At 36.3% G+C, this 10,789-nt stretch overlaps 1 protein-coding gene across 5 annotated transcripts in view; it reads right to left on the bottom strand.

Annotated features, from left to right (window-relative positions):
• Positions 1 to 10,789, bottom strand: part of plxnb2b (plexin b2b) — a 523,376-nt gene that overhangs the window by 238,270 nt on the left and 274,317 nt on the right. The gene's annotated exons all lie outside the window — the stretch shown is intronic.

The raw sequence follows: 10,789 nt of genomic DNA on the forward strand, positions 1-10,789 counted from the left end.
TCATGCGTGAGCACAGTTGGGCAGTTTCACTTATTCCTCTTTGCATCACCTCTTAAGCTCCGTCTCTCTACATAGTTGCAATCATCGTTCCCTCTATCCTGACAAGTCTCCCAGTTCTTGCCACTGAAAAACATTCCTACACCATGATGCTGCCACCACCATAAGAAATGGCTTCCGTCGGGCCACTGTACCATATGGGCCTGATAAGTGGATTTCTGCAGAGATGGTAGTCCTTCTGGAAGGTTCTCCTCTCTCCACAGAGGAATGCTGTAGTTCTGACAGAGTGACCATCTGGTTCTTGGTCACCTCCATGACTAGACTAAGCTGAATGAAGCAATGTGCAGACACATTCTGGATGAAAACCAACACTTCCCATCCAATCTGATAGAGCTCGAGAGGTGCTGCAAAGAAGAATTGTTAAAACTGTCCAAAGATAGGTGTGCCGAGTTTCAAAAAGATTTGAGACTGTAATTGCTGTCAAAGGTGTAACAACAAAGTATTGAGCTAAAACTGTGACTATTTATGTACAAATGTTCTGTTCTATTTTTTAATACATTTGCAAAATAAAAAAATAATCATTTACACATTGTCATTATAGGAGAATTGTCTGTAGAATTCTGAGGAAAAAAATGGATGTGTTCCATTTTGGAATAAGGTCGGAACACAACATGATGTAGAAAAAGTGAAGGATTGTGAATACTTTCCTGATGCACTGTATATATTTATATTTGCTGTTTTTTCGGTTTGTTATCATTATCTCATAATAGTAATAGGTTGTTTTTTTTCCCCCACTTTGAAATCAACCAAGGTGTTATTGTATAACAAATGTCAAATTACCCTTTGGAATCTTTTAATCCTACCGCCCCCGAAGGTTGTCAGGTCTCTTAGCATAAAAAATGTCATCATTAGTTCATGTTTCCAGATATTTGATGTTGTTTTTGCTGGAAAACACCAGACAAAAATGCCTGTAATCACATTGCCTGCAGCGAAGACTGTCGCCGGCTACAGAGGCAGAAAAAAAACAAAAGGAGTAATTTCGCTGAGGCATGCCAGATGAGTCTCTTCTACTCATCAATTTACAAGCTGAAGTTTCATTAGGATGCACTTAATAGAGACATGGAGGCATGTTTACAATCTCTCCAGTGTTGGTGGGAGGGCGTGGATCAGGCTGGAGTTAATCTCTATCACAATAAATAACACTGATTACTAGATGCTGAGGGAAGGTTGTTTCAAATAAAAGTGCAAACGAGAAGTAAAGCAGTGAAGAAAACACAACCAGTTGGGGTCCACGCCAAAGGAGGGTTTGTTTTCATCCTCAAACACGCCGAGAGAACGTACAGACATCAGATCAAAGTGCTACCACACAGCTACTGAAAAATAATTCACGCCACGCACTTTGTGGCTGAAGAGGCCATCTCTCTGCAGCGGAGTTCAGCCGAGGGTCACGGCGAAGATAAATAGTTTTTTAACTAAATTCAATAACTTGTTGACGGGATTAGGCACATTTGGAGCCTGAACGGGGTAGTAGGGGTTCGGGGCGGCATGTATTAGTCCTGGTCTCTTATTCAATTTATCCAAGATTGCTCAGACATTTCGCACCATTTGCCTTCCCCTCCGACAGCTCTCAAGGGCGATGACCTTGTCTGGATGTGTTTACAATGCGGCATGCCCGACATCACAAATCAGGGATTGCGTGGTTGGTTGTAAGGGATTACCATGCAGTCTGGCCTTTTTTTTCATTTCATCAACAAACAAGCCACAAACAACAAACAATAAAAAAAAATAAAAAAATCGGCAGCAAGAACGTCTCATATGCGTTTGAAGGTCAGGTATGAGTTGTTGTGTATAATGCGGAGCGCCAACTGCAAAATGTTGAACGTGGACAGGAAAAAACGTTATAAGGGAATTTTGCCTATCGTTCACAAAACACTAGAATTGGGGGAAATAATTTTTAGATGCACGGACATGGATGATTATGGAAATGGTTAGTTAATGTCAATAATCGATTCATTTACTGTAAATAAAGTAACGCAGACTGTTCTAAAAATTTTCTGACTGCAGGGAGCCACCTCACCGAGAGAGCTTTATTTTAGGGCTCTTATGTTCCAGTTTTTCACACATTTTCATTAATTTAACAAATGTGGGAATTAACTGAACTGTTTCTGATTACAAATAAATATTTTTTTTATATACGCTTATTGAGTGAAACAAAAAGAAATGTAAAACTATCAATATAGAGAAATTAAAAATGCAACAATAATCGATAATTTAATCGAATCGTAGCTTCTGAATCGTAATCGCATTGTGAGTCACTTTAATATTGATCATGATACACGCAGCACGCCATGTGTGTTATTACAACTACAGTACATACACTGTCTTGCTGGGTGTGTGCAAACAAAACATGGTATAATACTTTACAGATACAGGAATATGATTGTTCATGTTTTTCAATCAGTACAGATTGGTGTTCTATCACAGTGTTGTGTATTAGACACTCAAACAAGTTTTGTGCTGATGTAGAAGCTATTTTATCCCTTGCCGTAGTTAGCTTTTACGGCTAATACCGCAGCTCGCCAATGTATTAGTAGACGCTTACAATAACAATGTTGCAACAGTTTGGTTATTATACAGGTTACAGAACTTAAATTAAGTATTCTTGACAGTTTTTTAATGCATTTTTAAAGTGATTTAGAGGTAGAATTGTTTGCTCCTTATAGCTGCATTGCTAGCTATCTAGAACGCGCCGATTATTATATGTTAGAATGCAAAAAAAATGATGATTGTGAGCGATAGACAAAATTCCCCCCAAAATGTGCAGTTCCCCTTTAACCTCTTAAGGCCCAAGCTGTTTGTTTACATACTTGTTTTTATTTCTCTTTGCTATGTGGGCTAATTTGACCCTAATTAAAGTAAAAAATAAAAATTGCCTTTTGATATGATGTACTTAGTTCATAAGTACACAAATGTGTGCTTTATGTGTAGTGACATGAACATTTTAATTTTTACACTTTTTTTCCAAATTCCATTGTATGTTATTTTCTTCTGACACCACCAGATAGCAGTATAATTGTCCAAATGTCGACATAAGACCCCAATTCAGTAGTGTACACAATTTTGGAAATAAGAGCTAAAAGATGCTGTCCACGCATGTGGCCACTAAGGCCTTTAGAGTTTTTAAGGAAAACAAAAAGTGACAGCAAAGACTGGTGCGGTTTGATGTCGCTGATTTTTCCCCATACGGATACATTTGGATCGTCACAAAGAGATTTTCCGCCACATGCATCGCCACCTCGCTTTTTAACATAGCCTGTTAGCATCTGGTCTGCCGGAGAATAACAAGATGTGGCAGGAGAGATCTGTGTTGCCAACCCATCAACTTTGTCATAATTAATTATATTAATCGATTCATGTTAGCATTTAAGATAGCTAGCATATAGCACACAAGTTGCCTGCTAGCAATTAGTTGCGCTATACTGTATCATTTCAATATTTCAGTGTAGCACAAAAATAAGATACCTTTAGAATTTAAAACATAATTTTACACAAGTTGGGGGTCCCTACTCCGTCTCTGCATCAGTTTGGGGGTCCTCGGACTAGAAAACATTGAAGACCCCTGATCACAAGAAAGTATTTTAAATGCGGATGAAAATCATCATAGGTCCAATTTAAATATACATGACTTATTTTTAGTCCTTAACATGGACATGCGTTTTGGCCAAGACTATTGACGACATATTTAATCATGCATTTATTTTTATTAATTTAATATTTTCATCATTTTTACTCATTTAAACCTTTTATTTTACATTTGTTTTTAATTAATTACTTTTTTTGGGGATACACTAATGCTATTTGATAACAGTAGAAGAGAAAGTCAAACACAAATACAAATAGATGGAATGAAAATTGAAAGAGTAAATGAAACCAAATTTCTAGGTATAGTGGTTGATGATATATTGAACTGTCAATCTCATGTAAAAAATATACAACATAAAGTAGCAAAAAACACGTCAATAATGAATGAAGCAACACATGTTCTAGACCGAAAATCACTTCATATTCTCTACTGCTTGCTAGTGTTACCATATCTGAGTTATTGTATAGAAATATGGGGAAGTAACTACAAAAATACACTTCATTCATTAACGGTGTTACAAAAAAAATCAGTTACAATTATACATAATGTTGGATATAGAGAACATACAAACCCCTTATTTATTGAATCAAAAATACTGAAATTTCGTGACATAGTGGATTTGCAAACAGCTAAAATTATACACAATGCAAACTATAACCTGCTACCCAAGAATATACAACAATTCTTATAAAAAAAAGAGGAAAAATATAATCTTAAAGAAAAATGTAATTTAAAACATTTGTACGCACGTACAACACTTACGACCTTAAATTATGGAATGGACTAAATAAAGCAATAAAACAATGTACTAAGATGACCCACTCCAAGAAACTCTTCAAACTTTATGTAAAAAAAAAAATAATGTAAAAGAAAAAGGGCGGGATTAAATCAGCTCTGCTTCTTCCTACTCCTGCACTGAAGCAGACAAAAACGCAAACCAGAGGGTCATAAAGTCTGCACAAAAAATCATCAGCTGCCCCCTCCCCTCCCTGAAGGATTTACACAACTCCCGTTGCCTCAACAGAGCAAAAAACATCCCCAAGGACAGTACACACCTTGGCTTCCACCTGTTCAACCTGCTACCATAGGCAGGCGCTACAGGTGCATCAGAGCCAGAACAAACAGGCTCAGAGACAGCTTCTTTCCCAGAGATGTCACCATCTTGAACTCTAACTTATAACAAATAATTCACCCCTATACAATGTCCTAACCTGTACTGTGCAATATAAAGTTAAAGTGCCAATGATTTTCACACACACACAAGGTGTGGCAAAATTATTCTCTGCATTTGACCCATCACCCTTGATCACCCCCTGGGAGGTGAGGGGAGCAGTGGGCAGCAGCGGTGACGCGCCCGGGAATCATTTTTGGGTGATTTAACCCCTAATTCCAACCCTTGATGCTGAGTGCCAAACAGGGAGGCAATGGGTCCCATTTTTATAGTCTTTGGTATGACTCGGCCGCGGTTTGAACAATATCCTACACTAACACCCTACTGTGCAATATTACCCTGCGAGGGCAATACATCTGACACTTTTCTTGTTCTGTATATTGCACAGTATTTTGTATATTGTACAGGATTGCTTATTATTTTTAATGGATAGTTGTCTGTTTATTTCAATTCTTAGTTTTATCTTTATTACTTCTTGTGTTGTTTTTTTTTCATCCCATATTTGTTCCCACTACCGCACCTTAAATTGGAGTCCTTAATCTCGTTATATGCAAATAAAATGACAATAAAGTCCATTGTATTCTATTCTATTCTTCTTTTTGAACATGTTGAATAGGGAAACTGGAAATTGTGATGTATCATGTTGTATGCATGCATGTTCAAAATAAAGTCAAACTCCACTCAACTTTCTCTTTTCCTTTTCTCTAATCACTGCAAAAGCTAAAAGCTTCCTCCCTCCTCTGTGCACATCTTCAATGTAACTTGTCAGGAAACAAAAACAACCATGAACACGATGCTACACTTGAATACAAAATGCTCTGACAGGCGACAAAGACACATGACGTATTTCCCACAATGACACCGAAAAGGGTAAGCATTAATCGGGAAAAAGCTTACGGTCACAGGGTGGACATCGCATATAGTCTTTTTTTTTTTTTTTTTTTTTAGTAAAGCCTAATATGTTTAATATCTAAGCTCTTTATCCTATAGGCAGCGGCAGGCTGATTTGGTTTAACACAACCGAGAGACGAATCCTCTTACGTTTGTCTTTATGAGGTCAGCAATGGAAATGGACCAAGTTCAGACAGATGGGCTCTGAGGGGATAAGGCGGGGAGAAACCAGATAAAAAAAATAGGGTGGGGCTGTCAAATGAAGCTGGAATTTTGAAAGACAGAAATTTATATGTGAATAAATAAACACACAAAATAAAACAGACCAAACTAGCGAGTGACTGGGCTAAAGCAGATTAGAGCTGTCAAGAAGGATGAACTTTCTTTGCTAAGTTTCACTACAAGTTTTTGACAAGAAAACGTATTTTTTGTGCCAACTTTAGCGGACGATTTTCCGCTATTAAGCCATTATTGGACTTGGGCGGCAACCAACGATTATTTTGAGAGTCGATTAGTCAACGATTATCTTTACGAATAGTAGACTACTCAGATAATAAAGCGTAATTTTTTCCATTGACCTTTTAAATTCAGGCATGTGCTTAATAACAACAAAAATTACTCATTCCTTCATAGATATTTATTTATACTGTTTTGTACAGCTGGTACAAAAATGTAAATTATTATTAGAATGTTGTCCATTTAAGAGAAAGGAATAATTAATCAAATATACAATTCTACATATTGAGTCTATTAGACTGGTAAAACTGCCAATAGTTAATCAATAATCAATAAATCATGGTGCAGCTTTTTAAACACCACAAAATTATTTTCCTTTTTGAGGAAGTTAGATTTTGTGTTTTGTTGTTTGTTTTCATTGCTGCTATTTTAAGTGTTTTCAAATACGTAAACAAGGGCAATTGTTTTTTTGTTTTTTTTTTAGCACTTTGCCTTTCCTTTCTTTTAAATGGACAACATTTTATTAGTCATTTTAATCTATGTAAAAGCTGAATGAAGAGCACAGTTACAGTATGGACAAATATTTATGAATGAATTCGTCATCTTTGTTGTTAGTAAGAACATGTTTGGAAGTCGATAAGAGCCATTAAATATGTGTACGCTTTATTATCTGATTGGTCGACTAATCGTTGGGATAATCGTTTACTATCAAAATTATCGTTAGTTGCAGTCCTACTGTAGAGGGTTTCTAAAGACCTAAAATTCATACTGTATTCACAAAGAGCAGAAAATAAATAGCATCCCTACTTGTTGGAAATTCACCTGAAATGAAACTTAAATCCCCACGAATAATAATAGCTGTGTGTTGATAGTAGAGGTGGGAATCTTTGGGCAGCTTAGGGTTCGATTACGATTAAGGAGGATTTGATTAAAAATCGATTATTAATGCAGTTTTTGATGCAGTTGTACATTTATTTTCATTTCACCAATTAAGCGTTTATCACTTGGAACTTAAAAAAAATGAAGTGATTAATTAATTAATTTCCAAATTCATGAAAATGTGTGAAAAACTGGACTTTGAGTGCCCTTTATTTACAATAAATAAATGGATTATTGAAATTTACTAATCAATTCTAAAATCGTCGACGTCCAAATAACAATGCATCTAAAACATTTTTTTTTTTTTCCCCTCATCTAGTTCACAGTGAATGTATCCTTCCATAGGAGCTGCACACTGACTACTCTACAGTGTCTCACTTCAGCCTGGAGAGACAGGAGTAAGCAGCAACCTCCTTGCCAATAAAACACAAATAAAAAAACATGCGTTGATGGAGTGCATGTTCTGCTGAATACTTGTCGCGACCTCTTGTGTCTGACCCCGCCCCTCCTGGCTATCCATGTGCTTGCAGTAAAAATGACTTGTGGCCAAGTGCTCTCTGAAGTGAAGCTTTGAAAAAATGTGCCTTTTTTTCCCCGCATGGACGCTCCGATCCACAGGAAGCCGCCTGCTGCAGAAATTGCTACACGCACTCACCTCCACGCCCCCACCCCACCCCCCACACACTTTACCTCCCTGCATCTTTTAAGGAATGAAAGATGCAGGCAGTCTTCATCCTCAGGGCAAACAAACACAACCCTGACAACTATCTCCTCCTCGCGACAAGCAATCCCTCTCGGCGGGGCTGTCCAAAGAAAAGTGTCGATGCTAACAAAATGCATGACAGCCACTCGCTTATGTTATCAGCCACGCGTGCGTGCGCGCGCACAAACACACACACACACACTGTGTGCACAAAAACATATTTCTGCTTACCTCCTGCTCGATTTTCTTTTTTTTTTCATTAAGCCCACTAATAAAACATCTATTTTCTAGAAAGGCTTCAAAATAAATGCAGATACACTAATCTTTTACATATAAAACAGCCATTGTGTTCCAAGTGCATTATTAACGAGTGCAGGATCACTAGTTTGTCCCAAACCCCCATCATGGTATTTTATCAGAGCATTAACTTATTACAGTAAATTCACCTTTTGCTGTAAATCAAGTAGATTTTCAAGTTCAAGGGGAGTACACTTTTTGAGAGAGGTATTAGTTGTTTTTTTTCTGCATTTTAACATATAAAAATTGCCTCGTTCTAGGCACTTAGCAATGCAGCTAGTGGGAGCAAACAATTTTACCTCTAAATCACTCTAAAAAACTGTCAACAATACTTCATTCATGTTCTGTAACCTGTATAAAGACCACACTGCAGCAACATTATTATTGGAAGAGTGAACACTGAGGAACTGTATTTCTAGCGTACTAACACATCAGCATGCTATGGTATTAGCTGTAAAAGCTAACAACAGCGAGAGATAATTATAATAATATGATTTATTTGTAAAAGCACTTTACATTGATCAAACAATCTCAAAGTGCTACAGTGCATTTAAAAAAACAAAAACAAAGCTCGAACAACAAATAGCTGCCCCCAACGGGTAAAATGCATAGTAAAATAAAACAAAAACTAGAACAGCCTAATAGCTAGAACTAGCACACATAAATATATCAGAAGGACTTTTTAAAAAGAATATAAGAAGATAAGCTAGCTTCTACATCAACTCGAAACGCGTTTGAATTTGTAATGCACAACACTGTGCATATATATATATATATATATATATTGACAATACGGAGTGAAAAACATAAACAATCATATTACAGTATATGTAAAGTATTATTTTATGTTTTGTTTGTACACAAATAGCCAGACAGTGTATGTACTGTAGTGTATGGTGATGTTCTGCATGCACCATGATCAATAGTATAGTGACTCAGTTGATGGATAGTAGTCCGTTTGGTCAAGCTGGCTGGGGACATTTTGCTAATTTGGGTAAGCACTCCATTTTTTTTTGGCATAGTTTGGCTGAAAAATTTCCAGATTTGTAGCGTGACCATGTCACACTCTCTCGGCTCCTGTCTGCTCTAACGTTTCAGCCTCTTCTTCATGCTGGCTTCTATAAGCTGCAGGTCATCCGCAGTATATTCAGCTTCAAAAATATAAGGTGGTGAATCCTCATTTGTCTAAAAACAGTTGTCTTCGTTGTTTGTTACCAAGTCTGCCATGGTTTAAAACACACTCGCGTTTGCTTCCGTGAGTAGGAAAAAAAATTGGTGCAGGAAGTCGGGAGTTTCCCTTCAAAATAAAGCAGCCTGCATCTCAGCCTCAACTCCCAAAGCACTTACAGGCGGCTTAGTTTAGTTGTTTGTGACATTATAAAAAACAGGGAAACACTCATGTGTTACAGGTGACAAAACATTATTGAGGGCTGTTAAAGTTTCCGTAGTAACTCATATGAATAATCACAAAACAGTATCTCATTTAATCATGTACAAAACGCAGATTCATTGTGCAATTTATTTTGATTGTCCTTTACATTAACCTGCGGATGGTTACCTGAAAGTTTGTTATCTTGTCACTGATCAGGTCAATGCATATGTCAATAAAGATGAGAGAGGAGACGGCGACCGGAGTGCTCGTTGGTAGATTTCAATTCAAGATACACCCTGATTGGACTTTAGATAAAAGGTTTTAAACAAAAACATGCCATGCATTCGAGAAAAAAAAACAATTTCTGTATGACATTTTGACAAGAAAATTGCATTCATGTCAAAATACCGGGGTATTTTAAAAAAATGTATCATTACATTGTGCATGCAGGTAAATAACTGCGATTAATCGCGATTAATTAAATTCAAGTGTGATTAACCTGATTTAAAGCATTTCACAGCACTATTATTATTACTATTATTGTTATTAGCATCAGCAATCCAAGTGTTCGACAATTTACGTCACTACCCTCACTTATTACCAGTTGTGCTAGATTTTATTTTTAGTTTGTGCCATTAAAAGACAGGAGTTTGGTCAGGAGTAGATTAAATATCAGTTCAATTATTTTTTTACTCCAGAAGTATATTTGTTCAAGCATGTATCTCAGCTTTGTGTTAAAAATAGAGCTGGTATATATATAGGGGGAAAAAAAATCATAACAGAAGAATTTATTTTAATATGAGTTGATACGTGCTGTGCATGCTAGTGTTGTTTTGGATGCTAATGTCTTTAGTAACCCTTAAATCTGACAAAACATGGAAAAATAATTACATCAAAACTGCCTCGTATTCCAATCGGGTAAAATGTAATTCACAATACAAAACGTTATTATTTTATCGTCCAATCCTAGTTATAGCCTAACAGGCAAACCAAAGAGGAACTTAAATAGGCCTAATTACCAATTGATTGGCAATTTTTATATTTTACACATATGAATGCATAAAACTGCAGAAAACAAATTTTACTTTGAGACTGTCAATCACCATATTCTTGTCTCAAGGTGCCACACATTCCAACAATATGCAATAATCTACTTTAAAAATATTTGGCTTGATGCAGACGGACTCAGAGTTTTTACCTACATAATTGTATTTAACTGAATTAATAACTGATAAAAACTATACGGTGATCATAAAGTAATGTAATCCTAATATATAATAATAATGCAGGTAACCATGTAAAAGGATATAAACTTGTACTTCTCATTACTGTAGAATTGTTTATCAGTGTAATTGGAAGGTAAATAATTAAAAAATTAAA

This window comes from Nerophis ophidion, linkage group LG12 (assembly GCF_033978795.1).
Source record: "Nerophis ophidion isolate RoL-2023_Sa linkage group LG12, RoL_Noph_v1.0, whole genome shotgun sequence".
In the NCBI taxonomy this organism is placed as follows: Eukaryota; Metazoa; Chordata; class Actinopteri; order Syngnathiformes; family Syngnathidae; genus Nerophis; species Nerophis ophidion.